General features: G+C 33.4%; 1 non-coding gene across 1 annotated transcript; it reads left to right on the top strand.

Annotated features, from left to right (window-relative positions):
* Positions 1-1428: 1428 nt before the first annotated feature.
* On the top strand, positions 1429-1500 carry TRNAG-UCC (transfer RNA glycine (anticodon UCC)). The gene has a single exon. It is a non-coding gene; the product is annotated as a tRNA-Gly (tRNA).
* Positions 1501-13710: the final 12210 nt, after the last annotated feature.

Below are 13710 nucleotides of genomic sequence, written 5' to 3'. Positions count from 1 at the left end.
ATAGGTATTATCCTTCTGAGTTTCATGATTCATTTTGTATTTATCTCTATACTATTATTTTTCATCAAACCAATTATCTCCCTACTTTTAATTAAGCATCGCCCGTCATTCCCAACGCCGCTTTGTTTGTCCACGAAATTACCAAATAATTGTCGAACACAATTCCATTAATAGAATGCCAACAATAAATCCAATTAAAGTGAAATACCTAACCGTTGTACACGAACGGTGGGTCGGAAGGACCGATCTGCTCACAAAAGAATCTATTACGCGGCGAGGCGGCGGCGCGGATGACGCGGGTGACGGCGGTGACGCGGCGGCGCGGTGACGCGGAACTCAGAAAGAAAACAATTGCACCGCGACGCTTATGCTCTTCAACTTTTGCAGGGCACCTTTGGATGTAAGGCTAGTTTAGTGTAGAACGAGCTTTTTTTTAAATAAATAATATTATGATGAATAATAAATAGTTAAATAGTTAAATATTTATATCTTACGATATTTTCTTGACGTTTTTGCTCAATATTTGTCTTTTTTGTAGGTATGTATTACATTAACTTATAATTTTATAGATCACACAATATGAATGCTCTCTTATAAAAATGATTTGAGCGAGCTATGTTATATTAGGGATTCCCTGATTTTAAACCTAATAATGTGCTGAATGAAAAATGTCCATACTCCATAACAACTTTATCTCAGCGAAACATTTCCATGTTTTTACGTATATTTAAACCTATATTTATTTTACTGTAAAATTACTTCGCTCCACACCTTAAATATAAGCCAATAAGCTATGCACATCAAAAAATATGCTACAAAAAGTCCGTCGCCAGCCGCGGCCGCGGCGCGCCGTGTCGTGTCTCAAGCCTCCCTTTGAAGCGACATCAAAGCTTCTATTAGCTCTGATTACGGCGCACTCCAGATGTGAGGTATTGTCTGCAGCGGCCGCGGGTTAAGACTTGCAACATTAATTAGCCCGCTATTTACTGACATATGAACTTTCGCTGTATTGTATTTTAGAGTGTTCTTACTTTGATGCATTGGGAGGTTGTGTTATCACTCGTTTGTTTTGTGGAGTCGATTGAATCGAGTTGGAGAAAAAAAACTGCATTTTCATTTTTATATTTATTATGAACCATACCTACCTATTACGGTATCTGTATTAACATTTAAAAATATGTTTCGGATACGACAGCTTATAGAAATAGTACTTTCCAGTAAGGTATGTATAATATTATATATACTTTGTACCATTAGTATGTATTATTATCGATGTGTTAGTTGAAAACGTCAGACATACCTACTTTGTAAAACATGTGAACATAATGTAGGAAATTATTTAACGCTATATTGTAAATAAATAATAATTGTATTTATTAGAATGCGCATATGCGGATATGATCATTAATTTCGACACTTCATTCAACGGCGTCGGTGGTGTAATGGTCAGCATAGTTGCCTTCCTAGCAGTTGATCCGGGTTCGATTCCCGGCCGACGCACACTTTTGCTGCTAATTTTTAATTTTTTGTTCTTACTCGTTTTTCATTTATAATTATTTTTTTAATTTATTTTTGGCATAATGCTCATTACATATTTTTTATCGTTTGGAAAATAAAGATTATATTGTTTAATAAAATTTATTTAATACGTTTACTCGACACTAGATGGCGGGAGCAGTACGCTCATGTATGTAATTAAAAATCACAAATTAAAAATCCTCTATAAATGGCAAGAGACTTTTATTGTATGAAATGAATTATTGAAAAACGTGTTAGGTATATAGGGATTCAGCATTTCATATATTATATTATATCGGATATCTGAACATACATTATACATAATAATATTATTGTATATGATTTTAGTTTGTTACAGTCAATTTCCCAAAAATACAAGATAATACTGAACCAATTTTTAAGCACAGTGTAACGATGCCCAATTTTTACACTAACACCATTATACCATCGTTGTACAGTCCCCATCCCTATTGAATCCCTTACAGAGGGTTTTGGGCTTTGGCTAATATTGAGTGAAAACAATTTCCGAACGATACGACCCGATTCCGCGCAATTTGCGACTAATTGCAGCATTGTGTACTGTTGCCCTAAGAATTAGGATATTATGCGCTTCATGTATTTGTGTATTTAGTTAATGATGTAGTAAATAATATATTGGGAAGTAATGAGTTTAAGTGGAAAATGTGGTTTTATATAGTCTACTACCTTGTGCTCGCAGCTTCGTTCAAAATGATAAAAAAGAAAATTCGCATAGTCGTAGAAAAATAACTGTTGCCATACATGCCACAATTGCCACACAGGTTTACCATTTAAATATTCGTTTTGTAATGTGCTATAAAAAAATTATTATTTTTAGTTATTCATAAATACTTTGCCAACAATATAGTTACTCGATGCAAATCCCCTAAAACCTAGGTCCTAAACTATCCTTAAACGCCTGCACCATCGCCAGGCTACAATCAATTCTGCAGCCACACCATTTATCATGCTGTGGACATATGCCCGGACACCAACAAATGGCCGAGCTTCGTCATACAGGGGCGCGAGGTTGCGAAATACTGGACATTTTTCATGTTTAGTGACGCCGTTTGGACGGTAGAGTAACACGTGCAGTTTATTTTGCAAATATACGATTTCAAGGGACAATTATGTTATATCCTGGATAATATTTGTTACAAAACAAGATAAACCATCGAGCTAGGTATATTTGTGTTACAAGCGTCAGTGACTGTCTACAATAGGGATGTACGATAGACAATGTATCCTAGTGGTTTGTTTATACTTTTTAAAGGTAGAATGGTGTAACATATCTACAAACACGATTGCTATGTCAATTTATTGCATACTCAACAATCTTTCAATAAATTGCTCATATTTTCCCAGATGTCTTGTTTATTCAATACGCATGTTTTGCAGCTTTTATATCCATGCATAACAAGTTCATTAAACTTTCTTTCAACCATAATATCATCATATTGTCAACTCCATAGCTGATTTTATAGCGGAGAAAAGTTTCAAAGATGTCGGATGGTATCTCCAACATTGCGACTGCAAATAGAGATAGTGTAAATGAGCTGAAAGGATGTGGGTCGCGTGATGCCTGAGAGAATATTCTGGGTGTATTTTTGTGCTTTTTAATATTTGTTATGGGTTGTTGTAAACAGTACATGGTGTTCATAGTACAATAGGTGTTTAGATAATATGAAGATAGAGTATTGTTTGACAATAGGACGTTTGGAAAAAGTGTAAACTTAAAAAGATAATTTGCACATCAATAAATTACGCGAGACTGCAATACTTTGATGGATGATTTTCTTATATATATGCTTAGATATCATGTAAGTATTTAACAACAAAAGTTATAATAATGTCATATATAAAATAATTGTTTTCTTGTGTATCTATCTATAAATAGTTATCATTACAAATATAAAGTAAACACATTTCATGATGTTAAACTATACTTACCAACTAACGAAAATGCATCCACCTACTGGGATTATCGACAAAATTGCAATTCCCTCAAAATAATGTGATCGAATTAATCGAATGACGTCGATACCGTCACGAACAAATTAACATTATTGTTTCGTCGAAACTAAGTGAATTACCTAAACGAGTATTCCGACACAAAAATGTATCTCGCAAAGCAGCATAGTCTTTTAATATTTCTGATTGCATTCAATGGCCACAATCGTCTGAGTGCAATAAAAATATCGAGGATTTAACTTTTAAATCGAATATCCCAAATAATATGGGAGAGCGCAGACGGTTTTGACAATTATCGAGTTTTCGATACGAAATGATAATAAGAATCACGTCCAATTAATAATTTCGAACCAATCGACGCTCTTCAGATTCAAATAGTTATAATTGGATGGGTTTTAAATCTTTGGACCAATGTTGTTTTCAGTTATTTACGCACTTTTAAACATTGCAGCTTCCAATGAGTTGGTGTTAATTAATTCTTAATTATTTGTATGCGTTGAGCCTCTTGTAAACTTATGGATAATGATTGAAACTAATCAATTTATTTTTTCCTTTCTTTATAAAGTACGGGCCACTGGTTGAACTAGTTAAGTCCATATTATTCCGTATAGTTGCGGAGTTTGCAAATATTATAACACAATAGCTCTTCTTTTTGAAGAAACATTAAAATTAACTCATCTCTTTTTTCGAAGTAGGTACATTGCTGAGATTATTAAAATAAAAATAAGGTGATGGTTATTACTAATTTCGTATCATAAATTGTATCAAACTTGTCTTCATTTTAAAATTTAATCAGCTATAAAATTTTTAATTGAAGTTTTCAACTAAAAATGATATTAAACTCAAGATAACCAGAATAAGTACGAATGTCTTGAAAGTTAATTTCTTCTCGCAAACAACTCGTAGGCTTCAGGGAGGTCATTGTGAGCTGTGTCGCTTTGATTTCACAAAACTCGACTTTTTATTATAAGTAATACTTGTGTTTACGAGTTTAGAATTTTTCAGAAGTGGATAAATCAGCTTGGACTTTATTAAACGCGTTGTAGAACTTAAAAAGTAAAATTATTTGTTAATATTAAAGTTATAAAATATTTGATTGTTTGTTATTAGTTTTTTTCTGTATTGTTAAGAAATAAGAAATGATCTTTTTGTAATATTTAATGTTTCTAAAGTATAGAAATAGATTCACTACAGGATTGATTTAAAACTATTTCACAAATAGAACTACTAAATTATCAAGGGACAAAAAAATAATTTAATTCCTGAAAAATCAACTTTGATCCCTTGAATCTTTATATTGAGATTCGATAAAAACTGTTTAATGTTAAGTAATCTTAATCTTAATACTATTATAAAGGCGAAAGTTTGTATGGATGTATGGATGTTTGTTATTCTTTCACGTAAAAACTACTGAACCGATTACAATGAAATTTAGCACACATATAGAGGGTAACTTGGATTAACATATAGGATAGTTTTTATCCCGGAAATCCCACGGGAACGGGAACTATGCGGGTTTTCCTTTGCAAACGCCGGCGAAGCCGCGGGCGGAAATCTAGTGTATACATAATATAAAATACTGTTTTTGCGACTTGAATTAAAATGTAACCATTGATTAGGCTTAGCATTATGATTAGGTATACGTTTACTATTCATGTAAATTTCACGAGAATATGTTCAGCACATACGCTACAAAATATAAAACTTCCAGTCTCTTCATTTGCATATAAATGCAATACAGCTAGATTGAAATGTGTACGTAGCATGTAGCATTTGATACATATTTTTGAAGTACAATGTTCTATTATTTTGTGTTCATTTGATTTTGTTTTATTAGTTTGATGATTTTGAAGAAACTTATGAGCGAGAGATGGCTTAAATACGCAAAATCAATATTAAATTCTGAAATGAATAAAATAAAAAACAATGAAACGGTTAACTTTCATACTCTACCTTTTTCTCTAACTCTACTTCTTATGAAAATAGCTTATATAATTTATTTTAGACACCAGTATAATACATGTTGTCCTAATAAATTCGTTGATGAGTTGATGACTATACTATATTTGTATTTAATTTCGTAAATATTGATTTTGCATTGTATTGTTACTTTGTTAGTTGTAGTAAGTATACTTTTACGGCTTTAGTTCGTTCTAAAACAATTTTATGTCAGTGTATCTGACATTGCTGAATATAAACCGTCAGGTAAGAAAGAATACATCGGTATGAGTGAGCTCCTCCCGGCAGCGCGTTTGTGCCGTGACGTATCGGCATTGAGAGCTCCAGCTAACGACGTCGCCCCGGTGCCGCCCGCACACGCTCACGGCCGATAGCTAGTCTTTGAGAACTGCACAAGTGACTTTCATTAGACAACGAGGCCGAAACAAAAACGAGTGTACGCAACAATTCGCCCCTGCCACTCCAACCCCCTCGCCTCCCCGCTTAAAAGCCATTACCAGACCTTTGATGTGCCGCTCCCGTTTTGATTGCGATGCTTCGGCTGCCCACTTAAAACTATTGCCCGTTCGAGCTTAGAGTTACATTTAAAAAATATTTCCCTCCGCCCTTTTTCAATCCTAAATATTTTTTCACTGATAGTTCAATTTTGTAAAAGGATCCGGCCACGTAATAGAACGGTTTTCACTTATACTTGTATTGCAGCGAATCGGCGAATTTATCAAAAAACGTTTTTCGTTTTTATGTTTATTCCGTCAATGAGTGCGTTCTGTGTGAAATTGGAATATTTTTATTCAGGATTCGGTTCGGGCTTTGCTGAAGCAATTTGCGAGTGGACGCACTCGATACTTGTGTTTGGCAATGTACTGTAAACGGGAGCTGCTTGGGAAGGCGGAGTGGCCGCCTCGCGCCTCGTGCCTCGGGTTCACTACACAAGTAGACATAGCTTGAAAGAGCTCCGCAATTGATTTGTTGACTGGTTCTACCGTTGGAGTAGCTTTGCAGATATTGTTTCTAACTACATTGAGTATAGATATATATACATAGTAGTAGTATAGTCTCATAGATGACATTCAAACTTATCAAACGACTTATATTTACTGAAAATTACGCTTTAAATAGCTAGTACTCAAAAGTACGTATAGTTGCATTGTTTCTAGTTCTATTCAAGTTTGATCATCGATTTCATTCAGAGTTTTTTAAATATTAAAAACATAACTTTTTTTCTAAAACACGTTGTTATTTTCCTTACTTTCCGTGTACAATAATGCGAGTACGCCATAATTTATACCGCCTCTACCAAAGCATAGCAATTAATGACTCGGATACAAAACAAAGCTGCGATTTTTCATACTAACGTTAACATTCCATTTAACTGAAATTATTATTAAAAGACTAACTAGCCTCGAGGGACAGACAGACAGACAGACGTTACAAGTTGCTTATTGAGTTGGAAAGCTTCTGGCGTCTAAATTCAAAGAGGATAATATCGACATTTCTGTTTTTACCGAGTCTTTTGATTTTGTTAAATATCGTTTGTTGGTTTAGATTTAGTTCTGCCATTTTTTACGTACAGTCTTTTAAAGTAAAAAAAAAATGCTTTTATTTTAGTTTTTACAAAATAGTCTGCATCCTATGACTATTTAAATATTAGAATCGTTTTATACTATTTTTTGTTTATTTGACTTATACAAAATATAGAGAAGTACAGCATCCAGAATGTATTTTTTAATTGATTATAGAAAATTATAGTTTCATTAATTCAACACTTGCTCAGCGGACTTGCTCTGCCCTATTGCTCCTTTTTTGTGTTTTCCGTAACCTCTTTGAGTTTTAATAAAAACGTTAAACCTTTTAAACATATAGCCGAATATGTAGGTATACCCGTCATCGAGATTTACGCTCGCATTTGGCCATTCATTTAAATAATACATAGGTTTTCTTATGAGCGCTTTTGAAGCATCGTACACAAAACATAGTTCCACAAACAATATAGCAACTAATTCGTCCACATCCTCTAATACCATCGACATCAAAAGCGCGGTGTGACAGCCTCAGAGGCGGGTCGTTCAGGCAGATACTTCAACCCACTGAGAGAAGCTTTGTGAAGGAAAAACGTTAAGTGTAGGCTCGGGGGTTGTGCCGCGTACTTTTTGTAACTATTTTTTTAATAGATAATAGCATGGTTTGGATGAATGACTTTTAGGGGATAAAGCTAGTTTTTATAGGTGGCAATGATCGACTTGTGCAAGACATTTTTAGGATAGTTTAAGAAGCTAGTTTGTTATTAACTGAAAAATATGGATTCATGTTTTATACAAACAATTATTTACATTGTTTTGTCTTTAAAATTGATAGCGATTATGTTATCAGTTTATGCAGTATTGAACATTGCACATTTAACAAAATGCATTATAAAACGAACATTTATCTGCAATTTCACATTTCAGAGAGAATTTTTAACAATAAAATTACCTATAATCAATAAGCTTTAAATATTAATAAATGCATTATGCCATAGACCACATTTTGTTTATTAAAATTCGGGTTTAACTAGCCACTATCCATCGTATAGCTCACTTTAATTGGGAACTAGGCTAAGCCCGTTATCGCTGAAACACAGGTCCTCTATCTATATTAGTACATACAGACACGAGGTCAGGGAGAACACCCTTTAATCAACGTTATATGCGACCTTTCGAAAATCTGGATGCAGCGCTTTACGTAAATAAAAAGATTTTAGTTATTGGTAATTTATTGATATGTATAACATGATTACCTAGATAGCAGAAAATCTGATTCATAAAAACTTATTGATATTAATTCATTTTTTGTTACAAATTCGTCGTATCGGTCAATTAGGGAAAGCTGGCATGTTCACAGTACTCACACTTATGCAATTTCACTTACAGTATGTTCAAAAATAAATGCGACTCTAGTTTCATTTTAGACTTGAATTGTAAAATGGGTGCGTTGTAGATATATATATGTGTTATAGGCAAACTCCGAAGCTCCGGCGCTCCTAGGTTGGACTGGTCAATCCTCAGGTTAGACTGAATGACTTAGTCAAAGCCCAAACAAATGTAAATTTTCGGCCTTTGACTAAACAATTTTCGTCAAACCTGGGAGAGACTAATTTGGTCAGGCAAACGTCAAAACACAATTTTATTAAATCGGGGATTGACGAGTCAAACTCCGATATAGGTATGAAGTGTCGTATCTTCGTATATTTGGAAGCATTTTATCATTTAAGCAGCTTTCAAGTCTTAAGAACCGCTTAACTCTGCCAGTTCTGACACCTGATTGGTCAGCTTACGTGATTTTCACTTTTATATTTGAGATGCTTTGAGAGAATGCCGTGTGGCATTAGGCCCGCCTTTTGTACGATGTGCAATAAAGTATAAAATAAATAAATAAATGCTTTGGAATATACGGAGGTTAGTTTGTATAAGATTAAGTATAAAAAAATAACATTTTTAAAATTTTGATGTTTATTGTTTTAATAATTTCTTAAGTAATTAAAATGAAAAATTAATCATTTTTCTGACATGGTGAGGCATTAACTTTAATGTTAATTGTTTTAATAATTTCTTAGGTAATTAAAATGAAAAATTAATCTTTATTCTGGCATGGTGAGGCATTATGACATTTAGAATTGCACAATACATTAGACCTTCGACATTTGCATAATTTTGAAGAGCAAGAGGAACACCGCGGTCCGCGAGAGACATTATGAACCTGTTTAAACATGTTCAGATCAACGTTTGACCGAGAATTGCAGTCGCTTCTAGGATTGACTAGGCCAAAACCGAAACAGAATAATTTACTTTCGACGTTTGACTGAAAAGTTAGGAGCTCCTGGGTTTAACTAAAAATACTTCAGGCAAAGGGCGAAATTGAAATGTATTTCGGGGATTGCCTAATGGCTTTGGCCAAACCTAGGATAAACCAGTCCTTCCGCGAAGAGACTGTGTATCGGACTTTGACTATAACATATGCAAATATAATTACTTATGAAAGCTCTCATAATTTACCTTTAAAATTATAATTTAAAAGTAAATCAATTGATGAAGTTAATTATTTATTCTAATAATAATCAATTGGATAAAAGTATTAATAATCATTCAATTATCAAATAATAATTAAATTCCTGACTTTGGTCGAGTAAAGATATTATCTAAGAAATATTATATTTGTAGTAAGTACGTAATACCTACCAATACGCGCTAACAAATATGTGTTACATGTTTATTGTATAATTTTCACACTATTGGTTTTAAACTCAAACTCAAACATTTATACAATTAGACTTCTTCTAGAAGCACTTTTGAATCGTCATAACAGTTTAACAGTTTTAACATTTACCACCAATTAAGAAAGCAGTATCTATAGAGAAGAAGAAGAATCTATTTAATCATAATCGTAATCTTCTACTTCACTGTAACTTTCATCGCTCGAAGAACTCGATGTTTTGTTGTATGAATTTCTTAATGTTATTATAAATGAGTCAGTGTAATTATCTACTTTTGGTTCTAATTGAATATATTTTTCCTCATGTTCTCGCGTCTTTCTCCAAACGTCACTAAACATATCCAGACTAATAGCATTTGCTTCCTTTCTAAATAATTCTTCCACAGTTTTCAAGTTAAAGTTCACATTTTGTGATGCTACTTGCCCTTTAATTATGCCCCTTAGTAACTCTATTGGGTTGAGTTCTGGATGGTATGGTGGAAGGCGCAATACACTATGTCCATGATCTTTGAGGATTGCATCAAGTAGGTAAAAATTGTGTATAGTTTGGCTTATTTTTTTTAATAATGACGTGATAACTCTGATTATTAATTAGTAATTTGATTTTTGAAAAAAAAAATGCCGATTTTAGTCAAAATTTATATTTTTCTAACAAGATCCTTATCATCCAAATTTCCACCTTGGTGATAAAAATTGACATTTCTAATGAAAATGAACAAAAAATTAAATGATTTTATTAAATACTGTAAAATAGTCTATAATTCTTCCATTTACTGTATCACAAAATTCTTCATAGATTTTTAGATATTCGTACTACACCAATTACATCACCCTGTATTTATAAACAATTGCAAAATATGACACATACATAGGCCGGGAGATACTGACACAAAATTTCGGGTCATTTGTAACAGAATGGCGGTTCTACAGAGGTCTTATTACGCAATGACTAAAAGAAAAATGATGGTCAGAACTCAGAACGCTGGTACCGGCGGACTAGTCGCGTGGGCGTTAGTCGAACTCGTCGGATAAATAGCGAAAGTCAAACGATTTGTAACACAAAAATTTTAGAATTCACCGATAGCCCATAAAAAAGATTTAGGCGGTAATGTCATGCCATACTTTTCCGGTGTAACTTACAGCCCCCCATAACGACGCGATGCGTTGATTAAAAAAAAACAATTCAAACATTTGTACCAGGCTAACTTTTGCACAGGTAATCATCATCGTGCAGACATTTACGAAAATCGCCATGCCATACTTTTCGGACAATTCCAAATGGCCACCATACCACCGAAAATCTGCAAAAAAAAATTTTTTTTCGCCAAACAATTTGTACCAGTATTGCATTTGGATTTTTTGAGAGTATTTGATAAAATGTGACCATTATTATATTTGCCATACTTCTAGTAGGGGGAAAAAGTGCTGCCATACTTGAAAATTAATTTATTCGTCACGTTTCAAAAATACGACTGTACAATACGTAAAATAACTTTTTACAGTATGGGATTATTATATTCTGTTTGTTTGTATACAATTCTACCTAGAAAAAAATATCGCAGATTGCAAACATGGGGCGGATGATTGTAAGACTTAAGCCAAGACGTAAAAAAAAAATGAAAAGAATTGGCGATTTGTACAAGTTCGGCATTTTTGGAAAGTATATGATGCAACGTGACCATTATTATATTTGCCATACTTTTAATAGAGGGAAAAATTAGTGCCATACTGCTACAAATCGTTCAAACTACGAATAAAATCTTACAATAAGAAAAAAATCTTATACACATTCGCCACCTCCCACAGGTATGGCATTATCACACTTCTATTTATAATCATTCAGGAGTTGTTGAAAAAAAAAATGTAGGGTATTACAAATCGTTTGGCGAGAAAAAAAAATTCAAAAATTTGCAGATTTTCCGCGGTATGGCGATCATTTGGAATCGTCCGAAAAGTATGGCATGGCGATTTTAGTAAATGGCTGCACGACGATGGTTACCTGTGCAAAAGTGAGCCCGGTACAAATGGTTGAATTGTTTTTTTTAAATCAACGCATTCACGTCGGTATGGCGGACTGTAAATCACATCGTAACTGTATGGCATGACACTACCGCCTACATCTTTTTTAAGGGCTATCGGTAAATTCTAAAATTTTTGTTTTACAAATCGTTGGACTTTCGCTATTTATCCGACGAGTGTGACTAACGCCCACGCGACTAGTCCGCCGGTACCAGCGTTCTGACCATCATTTTTCTTTTTGTCATTGCGTACTAAGACCCCTCTAGACCGCCATCCTGTTACAAATGACCCGAAATTTTGTGTCAGTATCTCCCGGCCTAACATGTGCAATGTGTAAATGTGTTGACGTTCCAGCTCTTCTTAATATACCTGTAATAACGAATTTGTTTATGAATATAACGAAAAAACACTAGAGAACGAAAACATGTATAAACAACATTAAATGAAAATTCTAGGAAATACATTCTGCCTGTAATATAATAAATAGCGTATTTATGTTAAATAGTTCAACCGAACTATCTCCAGACACGAGCTTCCAAGATAAATAAAAAAATATTTATTATATTTTATTCCCGCTCAAACATTAATGTCAACTGGGTCACTTATAAACCTTTTGTTTTATTACCCAAGGATTATCACTAGTTAGAAAATATATAAAAATGAATTATAATTTTTCACAGCACACATCCCTTCTAGAGCATTCCAATTAACCCAAAAACCTGGATCTATGGCTCTTCATTTATTTCCGAGTAAGGCGCTTTGATAACAACTTGACTATTGCTTAGGAATCGGGAATGACGTCATAAGAAGGCTCATATTTGAGTGGAGACGCTCGCGCTCGCGAATCGAAAGTTGAGGCGGTGGTACACCTGTGCCTAAACTGCAATATAAATTTTTCTAAATGTTAAATCTGTTTGATTCTTTCTTATGATTTCACAAATGTGAGAATACCGATTTGCGAACTTTTAATACGGATTTGAAACAAATTTGATTAGTAGATTTTTGGAATTTTGGAGGAGAGTTTTGGTACGATACTGAAATTAATACGAGGATATCTATAGAGCATAAAGCAAATTGCCATTTTGTCTAACCAGACTAAAAAGCCTATCCAGATATACATATTATGAATATAAATGCAAGTAAATTGGTCAATTTAATATTTTTATATGAAAGTATAAAAATACGGATACCTTATGAATTGAAAAACACATAATTTCAAGTGAAGTCAATTCAAGCCATGAATAAGTTAAAATAATACTTTTATATAATCCTTAATATTCAATATGTATATCTTTTCCTCAAAAATCATAATCAGCATATCCCAGTGTGCCCCCAGGCTAGTGGGTGTCGGCGCGGCAAAGGGAATGCCTTATGAACCCGCGTCGCTCAGATAACTTTCCGTCCACTGAACCAACATAGTGCCAAATGTCGCTTTTTACGTATATTTTGCTTTTAAAAAACGTACGATTTCTATACCGAAACATGAGCGTATTACAAGATTTAAACAATTTACAATATTTACTATCTATTTTGATTATAAGGCCTTCATATTATTTAGTAATAACTAACTCTATCAATGACTCTACATACTAAAAAATCATAGTGCTGTCAGTTTTTTATATCATAAAAACAGGTGTGAGTTATAACGGTTGAATTATGGTTAAATTTCAGTGTCACGATAAAATTAATAGAAAGATTAAAGGCTTGCAAAACTAATACAATAACTAGTAAAGCATGCATTTTTTTCGTATCTTATACTTTTGATTAGACGTACAACGCAAGGGCATCTAATATAATTCAATTTCATACTAATGAATTTGAAACACGTTTCGTAAATGAATTTCTTTATTTACTCAACTCTTCAACAGTCTGTAAAGGATCTCAATTGCAATAGCGCCTCTTTAATATAATACAAAAGCAATATTATTACCATTCCTGTAAAACGTTTTGAATATGTAAATTTATTGCATATCTCAC

Source organism: Colias eurytheme, chromosome 12 (genome assembly GCF_061535395.1).
Source record: "Colias eurytheme isolate Ceu_HAF_F1 chromosome 12, ilColEury1 Martin Lab GWU primary, whole genome shotgun sequence".
NCBI lineage: Eukaryota > Metazoa > Arthropoda > Insecta > Lepidoptera > Pieridae > Colias > Colias eurytheme.
This window is presented reverse-complemented; position numbering and strand designations above follow the sequence as displayed.